At 46.0% G+C, this 13,186-nt stretch overlaps 1 protein-coding gene across 8 annotated transcripts in view; it reads right to left on the reverse strand.

Annotated features, from left to right (window-relative positions):
• TSPAN18 (tetraspanin 18) overlaps window positions 1-13,186 on the reverse strand; it is a 199,108-nt gene that overhangs the window by 156,531 nt on the left and 29,391 nt on the right. For 5 of the 8 annotated variants that reach the window (XM_053560382.1, XM_053560375.1, XM_053560383.1 and 2 more), the window contains exon 2: window positions 8,161-8,244. The exons of 1 other annotated variant lie outside the window; for it this stretch is intronic. The gene's annotated coding sequence lies outside the window, so the exon portion shown is untranslated. Of the gene's footprint in view, window positions 1-6,265; window positions 6,316-8,160; window positions 8,245-8,494; window positions 8,690-13,186 lie in introns of those variants that run through there. 2 more of the 8 variants (XM_053560377.1, XM_053560381.1) reach the window with 2 other exon arrangements.

Consider the following 13,186-nt stretch of genomic DNA (forward strand, 5'->3'; position numbering starts at 1 on the left):
CTTAGGTATAAATGTAATTAACTATATACAAGCTCTGAGGAAAACTACAAAAGTGTGATGAAGAAGTCAAAGAGCTGTGGGAAGGTATTTGAGTTCCAAGATAGAAAGGCTGACATTGTCAAGATGTCAGTTCTTCTCAACTTGATGTGTAGATTAAAAACAACTGAATCCAGGGCAGCGCCTATGGCTCAGTGAGCAAGGCGCCGGCCCCATATACCGAGGGTGGCGGGTTCAAACCCAGACCCGGCCAAACTGCAACAAAAAAAATAGCTGGGCGTTGTGGCGGGCGCCTGTAGTCCCAGCTACTCGGGAGGCTGAGGCAGGAGAATCACCTAGGCCCAGGAGTTGGAGGTTGCTGTGAGCTGTGTGAGGCCACGGCACTCTACCAAGGGCAATAAAGTGAGACTCTGTCTCTACAAAAAAAAAAAGATAACTATTCAAAAAAAAAAAACTGAATCCAAACAAAAGTTGTATCGTGTATATCAATGAACTAATTCTAAAAAAAAAGACAGAACACCCAACATAATATTAAAGGAGAAGAGCCAAGTTGGAGGACTGACACTGCCCAGCTTTAAGGCTTACTATAAAGCTACGGTAATCAAGACATGTAGTATTGGCAAAAGTATAGACAGATATTTCTGTCTATACTTCTACTATACCTAAGTATTTCATTTCCTTGGGTGCTAATAAAATGGTTTTGTGCTTTTAATTTCAAATTTTACTTGCTCACTGCTGCTATACAGGAAAGCAATTGACTTTAATATGTTAAAGATAGATAAATGGAACAGAATAGAGAGCCCAGAAATAGATCCACATAAATAGAGTCAACTAATGTTTGATGAAAGAGCAAACACAATATAATGGAGGAAAGATTATCTTTCTAACAAATGGTGTTGGCACAACTGGACATTTGCATGCCAAAAAGAAAGAAAGAATATAGATATTGCATCCTTCACACAAATTAACTCAAAATGGATCACAGACCTAAATATAAAATGCAAAACCATAAAACTTCAAGAAGATAACACAGGAGAAAATCTAGATGACTTTAAGTTATGGCAATGACATACTCAAAAAACACCCAAGTCGTGATCCATGGAGGAAATAATTGATAAGCTGAACTTCGATAAAGTTAACAACTTGTGTTCTATGAAAGACATTATCAAGAAAATCGGCCATAGACTGGAACATATCTGATAAAGAACTATTATCCAAAATATACAAAGCCTTCACAAAACTCAACAACCTGATTTTAAAAATGCCAAATGAGTTGGACAGACACCTCACCAAGAAGATATGCAGATGGCAGAAAAGCATATGAAAGGATGTTCCACACCACAGGTCATTAGGGAATTGTGAGTGAAAACAACACACACGACACACCTGTTAGAAGGGCCAAAATCCTACATATTAACCCCAAACGCTAATGAGGATATGGAGCCACAGGGACTCTATCGTTCATTGTTGATGGGAATGCAAAAATAGCACAGCCACTTTAGAAGACAGTTTGGCAGTTTCTCACAAAAATAAACATACAAGGTCTGACAATTAAGTCTGCAAACTCATCCTAGAAAAAGTGCTACATACCTCCTTGCTGAATATCACAACAGTCCCCTTCAAAGGACTCCCTTTGGAAAGCTGTGCCCCAACACCAGGGCCTAGTCCACCCTTGGGAGCAGTTTTGAAACTCTTTTCCTGGAATGGCCATCAGAGCTATCGTCATATGAGATCTGACAATTAAGTTTGGGAACTTGCCACCATACGCTTATGTTTTTATCTTTATTTTTATTCTCACAAAAATAAACATACTGGTTGTACTAACAACCCAGAAAGGGTTTATAACATTTAGTATTATCAGAGTGTCACAGCGGTGTTCATGTTGAAGTGTGGTGGGGTCTTGCTGAGTGGCGTTCATTATTGGCGCGTGTTTTTGTATGCCGTACAATGACAGCTCTGATAATCATTCCAAAAAAAAAAAGAGTTCCAAAACTGCTTTGAAGGCTGGACTAGGCATGGTGTCAGTGCATAGTTTCCCAAAGGGAGTACTTCAAAGACGGCTGTAGTGACAGTCAGCAATGAGGTATGCACCACTTTTTCTAAGATGAGTTCATGAACTTGTCAGGCCCTGTACTCTTGCCACACAATCCAGTAATTGTGCTTCTTGGTATTTACCAAATGAGTTGAAAACGTATATCCACATAGATGTTTATAGCAGCTTTGTTCACAATTGCCAAAACTTGGAAATGGGACCCCCTTCAGTAGGTAAATGGATATGTGAACTGTGGTACAACGGAGTATTATTCAGCACTAAAAAGAAATGACCTTTGCAGCATTATTCACAAAAGCAAAATGACAACCTTCTTTATTCCTAAGTCCTGCCTTTGCCCAGAGGGGGACACACCTTTGCAAACTCCAGGCCATGAGGAATGGGGTTGTTCACTTTCTCTCCCATCAGCAGCTCTAGGGCAGGAAACAAAATAGAGCCTCCAGCAAAGCAGCATCGCCAGTTAATTTAGGTTGCTCCCTTTATTTGTAGGCTATTAGTTAAAATATACTGTTTTAGACTTTTAACTAGTAAAGGAGGTACACCCAACTGTGGTACAGTGGAATATAATTCAGCACTAAAAAGACTAGGGCTGCAGACCAGATCGAAAGACTTGCAAACTAGGCCTGTCTCTAGTAGCTGTGTGACCTTGGGCCAGTCACTTCCCCTCTCTGATGCTGACAGGGCATTTGACAACAGCATTCCTAGCCTCTTTGCAATAGCTGGCTGTTTGAAAGTTCTTCTCCAGCTGCGATTCACAATGTGGATCATCATTATGGGAAAAAAAAAAAAAAAACAATAATAAAACCTCTTACGAGGGCTTTCTGCTAATTTTTGCTGCATGAACAGAAAAAGTCAGTGATTTGTTCATTCTTCAGCTGAGGAAGGTGAAATCTTATTATTATCTCTCCATGGTGTCAAGGAACGGTCACCCTGCTGAGCAAATGGGTCTGTCTGGCTGGCTGTCACATCAACATGTCAGGGAATTAGGGAATCTCTCAAGGAAAAACTCACTGGCTTAGCCAACGGGTTTGTGGCCCTGGCATGAACCTTCTGTGTACATCTAAAACGGAAATTAGAAAAAAAGAAAAGAAGAAGAAGAAGGTTTGGGATAAAAAAAAAAATAAAAAAGGCAGAAAATGGCCCAAGGGCTATTGTGAGTTACAGGTGGGCATAGGACTGGCCTGAGGCCAGAAGGTTCTGGTAGAGGCTGAGCTGAGTGAGCAGGAAAGTAGGGTTCTGAGAACCTGTCACCCTGTCCCCTCATGCACACATCCCAGCACAGAGCCAGAAAGGGGGGCAGCTGCCTTTTCTTAGGCTCAATTTAAGCTCAGGGCCTGAGCCCCATGTGTCAGATATGGAGAAAAATGGAGGATGGTGTATGGATGACAACGGTAATGATACCCACTGTTTTCGGGAATGTTGACTCCTTCCCAGGCAACAGACTACACGCCTGACGTCCATCATCTCATTTAATCTTCACCACGAAGCCTGCAATTGTCTCTGACTGTCTTCATCTAACTGGAGAATAATCTGAGTTCATTTGCCCAAGATAATAACTAGCTGAAAAATAGCCCTGAAATTCATCTAATGCCAAAGCTATGCTCTCCCTCTTGGGTTAAACTGCTTTACAATTTATAAATACCAGATGGAAAATGTGATGTGCGTAACAGTGAATCCCTTCTCTATCTGGCCAACGAACAGTGGTGATCTTGAATCCCACCAGGATGTGGGGACCACTGGACCTGGAACACCGTCTACATCACCTCCAGTTGCGTGAACGGAAGCAAAGGGTCTGGCCCGAGGGAGGTGATGGTCTCTCCCACCTTGGCTGGTCAGAACACAGCTGGAGCTCTGCCTGTGGCTCTGAGGGCTGAACTATGCATGTATTAAATAGTTTCTGGACCAGAGTCTGTCCAGAAAAAAGGTGGGCAAGACGTGGAGAGGGAACCAGCTGAGGGAGGGACAGGCAACTCTGACGTTTCAGCCAGCAGGTGAGAAGATATAGGAAGGGAGTGTGGGAGAGCAGCCTGGAGAAAAAGGGGCAACGCTTATCTCTGCAGCTCCATGAGGAAGATATGGAATAAAGAGACAGAGGATATAGGAAGACAGATTTCAACTCAGGGCAAGGAGACACTTTTGACCTGTCAGAGCCAGCCAAAGGCAGCACAACCCTACACATGGTTAAGCAGATACTGACAACCACCTGGCAGGAACTTTGGGGTGGAGATTGCATCACACATTCAATTGCCTTTCAGCTCCTTTCACCCTTTGAATGGACCCTTGCCCAACCATATGCATGAGCAAGTAGAAAATATTCATCTGGAGGCAATAAGGGTGTTCAGGGAGGTCAAGTGACTTGGCCAAGGTCACACAATAGGGCAGAGCTATGATCAGGACCTAGGTCTTCCTCTAAATCATATTAAGAGTGGATGAGCCAGCTCACCTGGACCACTGGCTTCTGTTCCCACCTTTGGCATCTCCAAGGCTTTATGGAATTACGAAGGATCGGGGCGTTGCCCTTACAACCTCCTTCAACTCCCTCATGGCCTCTCCACCCCCATGACTGCAGCTTGGCTTTGGATTGCATCCTCTCTGTCCTGTGCAAATCATTCTGGCAGCCTCCCTAGTTGCACCTCCGCTTCTGCAATACAGGAGTACGCAACCTTGTTTGCACCTTGAAATTACCTTTTAATATACTGATCCTTCTCAAAAAGTTAAACCAAAAGGTATAGTAGTTGAAAGGTGTGATACTGGCATAAGGGTAGATATATAAAATGATGAAATAGACTTAAGTCCAGAAATAAACCCGTATATTTACAGGCAATTGATTTTCAACAAGGGTGCAAAGACCAATCAATTGGGGGGGGGCGGAATAACCTTATCAACAAATGATTCTGAGACAACTGGATATCCACATATACTACCGTGGCACCACGTAACTACCTCACACCATACACAAAAATTAACTCAAAGGGGACCAGTGACCTCAACTTAAGAGGCAACACTATAAAGCTCTTAGATGAAAACATAGGGATAAATGTTCATGACCTTGGATTTAACAATGGATTCTTAGATAGAACACCAGAAACACAGCAAAAGAAAAATAAATAAACCAGAGCTTGGGGACTCCATGAAAAGCAGCTTCTTTCACTCAGCCTGCTGCAGAGGACTGACTGGGGAGATAAAAATACCAGGGGACTTCCCTTTATGCCACAGCTCCATGCTGGGTACAAAGCTAGGTGGAGAAATGGGGAAAAGTGCCACTATGGGCACAAAGCTGCCCCTGTGGGTGCAGAGGGTGCCATGGCGTGCCACTGCAAATTCGCCGTCCTTGGTGCAGGAGCCCTGTGTGTGGGTCTGCACCTTGCTGCTTTTTAGACACGAAGCCTGGAGGCATTTACAACTTCCCTGAACCCAGATCTCACCAGTAAAGAGCTTATTAATGCCTGCCTCCTGGAGTGTGGGGAGGATTAATACCATCTACAGAAAGGTCTAGGAAACACGGTTGGAAATGAAGCGTGAGCAGTGGGGTAATGGCTCAGGATGAACTGTTCACCACCAAGGCCCAGAGCCCCAGGACATCAGCACAGAGAGCTGACACAACCCAGGCCTCTCTCACAGTCCTTTTTTTAGACCTCTCATAGAAAGAGGTATGTGTCTCCAGGGTAACTCACTGTTTGGTCACAAACATCCAGCTCTTATATCCCAAGAGCCAGGCCTATTCCCCGGAAGTCACCCTACATTATTCCAAGAGGGACTCTGTTCTTCAAAGCAAATGGGTACTTCCCACTGGCAGTTCCCTCCATCCAGTGAGGTGCATGCTATTGGCCCATCTTACAGATGAGAAAACTGAGTAGGGAATCAAGTCAAACAGCTACTGAGAGGCTGAGGTGGGCCTCAGCCTCCACCCCTCTGGCTCCAAAACCCCAGTAAACCTTTCCCATGACAGCACATGCCTCTGTTTATTCCCTATGGCCATCTTTCTATTTTCCCTGTGACCATCTGTGCCCTGCTTAACAAAAGGGGCAAGGCTAACTCAATCACTCTGCTCGCTGGTCTCCCCTTCTGATGGTAAACTAAGAACAACAGCACCCCTGCTTTTTCTCCCCACTCAAAGCCACTCTTCCTTCTAACACACTGAGGCCCACGGCTTCCTCTTCTGATAGAGAAACATCCAAGAACACAGGTCCTGGGGACATGAAGCTTTCTCTGACTCACTTCAGCGCCTTCTCCAGATTAAGAAAAGCAGGCAGGATCCAGGCTCTGTGATAAGGCCACCACTTCCTGTGGGGATCAGGGCAGTCACTGCCATGAGGTTTACAATTAAGATTACGGCCAGGCAGCTGGCGGGGTGAGCTGCTGGACACAGACGCTGTCGGCGGGGGCTGGCTGGAGCAGCCAGCGGCCTTGCCACTCCTCCGACATTGCCTGCTAACGCCTGTGCCTGGCTGTGCATTAACTGCCACTGGGAACCAGCCACCCTGTCTTGGATTGCAGCCTAAAATAACCTTGGCAGCCAGAGGCACACTCTGAAAGGGAGAGTGACCTATCACAGTGACTAAGAAAGTGGCCGAGTGCTTTCCAACCACGGGCACCAGAGCAGTGGAAATAGAAATTAGAAATGCCATCAGGTGGCGCAGCACTTCACAGTCTACACATCCACCCTCCCCCTGCCCACAGCAGCCTAGTGGTGAGGAAGGCAGGAAGGTGTGCAGGACCACAGACGGGGGCCAGGTCACGAGCTTCCGGAGCCCTCCCCACCTTGTCTCTTCCCCCCATAGCCAGTGAGTAGGTATTATGCTCCCAGTTTTAGAGATCAGAAAACCAAGACCCACAGGTTTTTTATGAAAAGCCCAATTTTTTTTAAAAAAAAAAGGACAAAAAAAAAAACAAGCCATTTTTATGTTTCTTTAGGAAATAAAATCTCAAATTTGACTGATAGGTTCTTTTTAACCTTAAGCTTCAAATCACAGACTTAGTAAGCAAAAGACACAAAAACGGTAGGTCAGTTCAGGCAATGCTCCAAATCTGGGATACATTGCTCAGTGCTGTGTGACCTCGGGCAAGTCATTTAACTTAACAGTGTCAAGGTCACAGGGCCACTGCAAGGACAGAATGGGATGATGCAGGGAGGGTGCTTCACATCAGACCTGGCGTGTGAAGCATCCATCGCGTTTGTTAGTTTGATGCTCTGATTAGTAGGGACTCAGACCCATGTAGGTCCCTCTATACCACAGACCCTGTGATTAGCCCCAAGGGCCTGAACCACTGTCCTTTACCCAAGATGGGCAATCAGATCTCAGATCTCCTTACAGTTTTCAAAATGCCTCTCCTCCCCACAGACTTCCCACTCTCCACCTCTCCACCTGTCACTTCCTCTAGTTCAGCCCTGGTCTTAGAATCTCAGAAAAGGAGGAGGATGTGAGGGCTGCAGCAGACATCCAAGTCAAGGCTGCTTCATTCTACAAGTGAGAAAATGAGGCCCAATGAGCAAAGCAACTTGTAAGACCATTCCTAGCTGAAGCTGCCCAGGGGACAGATGTCATCTTAGCACCCCATTCAGGAAGTTTCCCTGAGGTCACCCAGCCTTAGGATGATGGGCAACCCAAGAAGGGCTTCCCAGAGCCTCAGAAGCAACTGAGGCTTTTTCACTGTCAGTTGCATCAATTCCACTCTCAATTGCATCACAGTCTTTGTGGATTTAAACTTTATCCAAAAGAGTTAGGAGGTGGGAAGTAGTAATCACCCTAGAAAGGTATTTTCTTCCCACAGTCCCAAGACCATGGTAGATGCGGAGGAGGAGGGGATTGCAAAGGGGATCCTTGATATGAGTCCCCTGGGCCCTCGGGGAACCCCGTGAGCACTGCTCTCCCTTTGAGGGCCTACTTGCTTGCATCCATGGACCCCTCACTTCCCGGATCAGCTCCTAGCCCCTTCACCCTCAGCCCCCTCGCCCCCAGCCTAGAACAAAAGTCTGGGGATGAGGACAAGAATAAAGCCACTTTCACCTGCCCTAAACCCCCTCGGAAATGGTCAGCTTGGAGGGCAGAAGAGGAGAACAGATTAGATCCTCTTAGTTAAGATACTGCCCCCACCACATTGCTAAATCATACCTCTTTCAACTGGTAAATTTCTCTTTGAGCCCACAGGTGCCACACTTCTGAGATCCACTTCTAATGGTGGCTTCAGGATAAACTCTAGAGGGAGAAGAGAGAGAAATACATTTCACAAAGGCAAATGTTTGTGGGGCACTTGGCTTCTGGGGTCAGCTCAGTCCAGATGTGGTTGTTTCTCCCTGAGGTCTCCTGACTCTTCTTCCATCTCTGCAGTTGCAGAAGCCAGACCGGGCTCCCTTGGCTGGAAAACAAGAACTAAGCCCCAGCCCTAGGACACATCCCAGGATGATGGTCATGGAGTCCGTGGACTGGGGCAAAGTCTCAGGCTTACCCAGTCAGCCCAGAGCCTGCACAACTTCCATGAGATGACATTGAACGTACTAATCAAAAACATCACATCATGCTTCTTCACTTGTAGCTAGAACATCATCAATGTGGTGAGGGAACTCCAGTTTTCTCAGGCTGAATAAAGGCTTTCTGAGTAATTTTGAAAATAGTAAAAAGAATTAATCATTGCCTAATGAATGTAGGCTCATTAAACAAGCCAATACTTTCAAGGTCTGCTATCTTCAAAGAGATAAGTAATAAATGAGAGAAGAAGTCATTGGTGGTGAAAAAAAAGAATCAGCCCCAGAGTGCAGGGGGCCAGAATTCCAGCCTCTACCACCCTTCCCCTCTGTCAGTTTGACAAAGCATCCCCAGGTCACCGGAGATGGATCAAAGTTACCATGCCCTGGCCACATACCTGCCAGCTGAGGTTTAGGCCAGTCCCAAAGGACTGCTTAGTCATAGACCCAGCTAGCTGAGGAGCAAAAGCAAAACCTGACAGCCTGAAGGGGAGCTGAGAGTCAGTTCCCCAATCTCTCCCCTTCCAGACCCCTTCTGCCCTCAATGACAGGCCACACAGTGGAAGTTTCACCTTGTCCTGAATGATAAGGACAATCCTCCTGACACCTTCTGGAACCCATAAGAAAGTATCACCACTGCAGGGATAGGACCATGAGTTCAAAGGAGTTAAACTTGTCCAAGGTCATAACTCTTAAATGGGGCAGAGCTGAGGCAATGGGACCAAGGGAAATCAAGCCTGGTGTGGCGCCCTCTCCACGGTAGGAGAGGTGAGCAATGAGTTCAAGGTCTGCTCTGCAGACCCCGCATCAGTCTACCCCACGCATGGTGGAGGATCTCAACTCTCATTAACTCATAGGAAACAGGACTTGACCAGAGGACACAGCCTCATTTGATTTGGCCATCTCAGCCTCAGATGTCCAGCTACGTCAGTGATTTTCAACTGGTGTCCCAAGAAAGGATAACTAATTAAATTATTTTCAAAAGAAGTTCAAAGTACAGCAAGTATATTCGTTTTTCTACTATTTTTTGATCAACATAATTTAAGTGAGCCACAGATGTTTAACTATAGTTCAAGTGTGCTGTGAGTTTAAAAAGGTTGAAAACACAGAGGTATGTAGTGTTGGGAGGGGAGAAACTCATGCGTCTCGAGCCAGCTGAAGCTACAATCGGAGGAAGGCATTACATTTATAAACCCATAGAAATATATAGTTTTCTTTTCCTTTCCTCTCCTCTCCTCTCCTCTCCTCGCCTTTCCTTTCCTTTTCTTTTTTTGAGATAGAATCTCACTCTGTCAACCTGGGTAGAGTGCCGTGGCATCATAGCTCACAGCAACCTCAAACTTCTGGGTTCAAGTGATCCTCCTATCTTAGCCTCCTGAGTAGCTGGGACTACAGGGACACAATGCCTGGCTAATTTTTCTAGTTTTAGTAGAAATGGGGTCTTGCTCTTGCTCAGGCTTGTCTCAAACTCCTGAGCTCCAGCAATCCTCCCTCCTCGGCCTCCCAGAGTGCTAGGATTACAGACGTAAGCCACCATGCCCGGCCTACAATTTTCATTTTCAATCATGCAAGTGCACTTTCTTCCTCGCCTGTCTATACTATTTAACAGATAGAGCCACTGCAAAGACTTTGGACTGAGATGTTCTAGACTTTATCCCACCTAACTACACACAAGAAAGAGAGAGATTGTGTGCGCACGCGCGCACAAAAGAGAGAGAGAGAATGTACCTGTGTGGGCACACATGTGCTGTGGCTTTTTACCAAATAGGATCTTACCACAGATGTCCTACAATGTCATTTGCATCGCTTGTCAACAATATCACATCCACCTGTGACTAATTGGTGAAAATTGGTAAACCAGTCTTTTAGAGTCCTCACAGCTGCACAGGAGCCCACAGTACACGTGGACCATAATTTATTCCCCATTTGCTTATTTACCACCCTGGTTGTGTAGAGTATTCGGCATTTCAAGCCATTACAGCCTCACTCCACAATGACCCCCTGGGTGCCCTTCTCTGTGTGGAAATGTTTGTGTAATTCCAAAGCTCAGATGCTTAGAAGAGGAAGGCTGGGCGAGGCTAGGCACATTCTGCACATGGGGACGTGCTGACAAACTGCCTTCCCCAAAATCTAGCTCCAGTCCCCTCACCTAGGGCAAAAGGAATCCTTTGTCTTGGATGTGTATTTGAACCCAGGGATGGACCTACCAAATGGCTTTCCTGGTCACTCTCCAGTGACCTGGGAGGCCGAGTGTCCTGGACAAAGGGCAGGGTGTATGACTTGGCCCGAGCAGAGTCCAATCCTTTATTCCCTGGGGGCTTTGCTGAGGAAGTCAGGCCTACCTGAGCCCCCACTGCATTTACTGGCTCAGAACTGATAATGAGCTTTTATGAGCTCCAGGGACTGCACAGAACACGTATTAATGTCAAGAGTACCTGTCAACTGCGCAGCCTTGGTGAATGTCACATATTAACGGAATTAAAGGCCGCAGCCAGGCCGGGAAGGAGCTGCAGGCTGTGTGTCGGGGGTGTGGGCAGGGCCTGTCAATAACTAAATTGCTTTCCAGGTTTTGCTCTCCGGAGCTTAAACTGCCTGCCTTCTTCAGTGGAATTCTGTCTTCCAATAGCCCGAGAGGAGATTAGTTTATTACCAGTCTGCCAGGGGATGCAAACCCCAGCACTAATCCTAATTCCCATTTAAGCAAATCTGCATTGTGTGAGGGAAACCAGCTCTTCGAACTTCTTCCCCCTTTCCCCAACCCCCAAACCTCCTGGCAGCTCCCTCCTCTCATGGGGAAGAGGGTCACCACAGCTCTCCTGGAAGACAGAAGAGACCCCCAAGGTTTAAGGGCTGAGAGCAGGAACTGGTGCTGGGAGACAGAGGCAGTGCCAAAGCTGGTGGGTGGCACTGGGGGTTGCCCTTCACCTTGGGTTTTGGAAAGCAAAGGCCCAGAGTGGGAGGAGCTCTAACTCCCAAGTCCTCACCACCATCCTCCCCAAAGTTTGATGTGGCACAAGTTGAAATCTTAAATGCGTTCTCCCTAGTTCTGAAACCTAGGGCAAGTGACCCGCCTACTCCAGGCCTCACCTCCTAATCCAGGACACACAGCTGATCACTCACAGGATGTAGCGAGATTCGATGAAGAACATGTGTGCTGGAGCCTGACACACAGCCTCGTAGCTCGTCAATGTAAGTCTCCGAGTTTTATAATCACAACATAATTCTAAGTACTTCTAAGAAAGAGAAAATACTACCAATTAGTCTAATTAATTATGATATCACTCTTTAATATGATGCATCCGTGGTTTCAAAGAAATTAAAATGTAAAAAAAAAAAAAGTGTGTGTCTTAGAATCCCCTAAAGATAGTAAGAGCTTAATAAACGGTAGTAAAGATGACGACTGTTAACCAGGTTTACCCATTTTTCAAGGTCTGGCTCAAATGTTAGATCTTCTTTCTCCTGTCTTTCTTCCAAACTAAGGGCTAAGCTCTGAATCTTAAAAAAAAAAAAAAAAAAAAATCTGAGTCCTGAGCTCTAGTGTCCTAGGTGAGGCCCAGATGAGAAACTTTAATATCTACCCTGATGTTTCCTACTCAGTTTTTAATATTTTTTAGTTAAAATGTAACCTACATATATACAACAGCTCCCACACCATAAGTATACAACCTACTGAATTTTCACAGAGCACCCCCATTTAACCAACCCCCAGATCAAAAACTCTTGTCTATTTTCCCAGCTATTGTTTCTTTTCCTTCTCACTTCTCCCACACCATCTCCGACTCTCCATGCCCAGAGCTCCTGCTTGTCCCTGGCCAGGTTTGACCTCATTACTGCCTGTCCACATGCTGCAAACAGGCTCCTGGCTGGTCTGCCAACCTGCAGCCTGTTCCCTCCTTCCGTCCTCTCCTTCCCTGTTATATTGAGTCCGTAATTCTAGAGTGTGTATTTGTCTCCTGCTTCAGTGGGTTCCCTGGCTTCCCTTTGCTTTTTATCATCTTATTCTTACCTACCTTCCAGACCTATCTTCAGGTTCTCACAGTATGCACAGACCCCATGGTCAAGTTGAACTCACCTGGACTCACGTGCCTCACCAGCAGGATCAGCCCAAGCTCACTGATATTCACTCTCCCTGGAATTCTCTTTCTAACCCTGAGCTTCATTTCTCCTCTCATTTGTCAAACTCCTACTCATCCTTCAAAGCCCTTCTATTATCTCCTGAGTAAACTCGCCTGTTACAAAGCAGCAGGCATAATAAATCCTTGTTCTCTGGGCTCCTATAATAATTGTGTGTATAGGTAACCGTGTGTTTTTTGTTCATACTCCCTCTACGGATCTCAGTTCCTGACCCAGCAAATAATAGCTGGATGAACACAGTAGCTGGGATAGATGGATAGATGGGTAAAGAATGGACCTATAAAAGAACATGAATGCTAGAAAGGAGGAACTAGGTTATAATCAGTTGCAGGAATGGAAAGATGGATGGATGGAAGAATGGATGCGGGGATGGATGGGATGTGAAAGATGAATGGAACTATAAAAGAACGAGTTAAATGGGCCAGGTGCAGTGGCTCAAGCCTGTAACCCCAGCATTTGGGGAGGCTGGTCAAACACTATCAGCCCCCAGCTCACCCCACCTCACCACCTGCTCTGTCTGCACATCTACAGGATGAAGTCCT

The sequence above is a fragment of the Nycticebus coucang genome, chromosome 14 (assembly GCF_027406575.1).
Source record: "Nycticebus coucang isolate mNycCou1 chromosome 14, mNycCou1.pri, whole genome shotgun sequence".
NCBI classification, from domain to species: domain Eukaryota; kingdom Metazoa; phylum Chordata; class Mammalia; order Primates; family Lorisidae; genus Nycticebus; species Nycticebus coucang.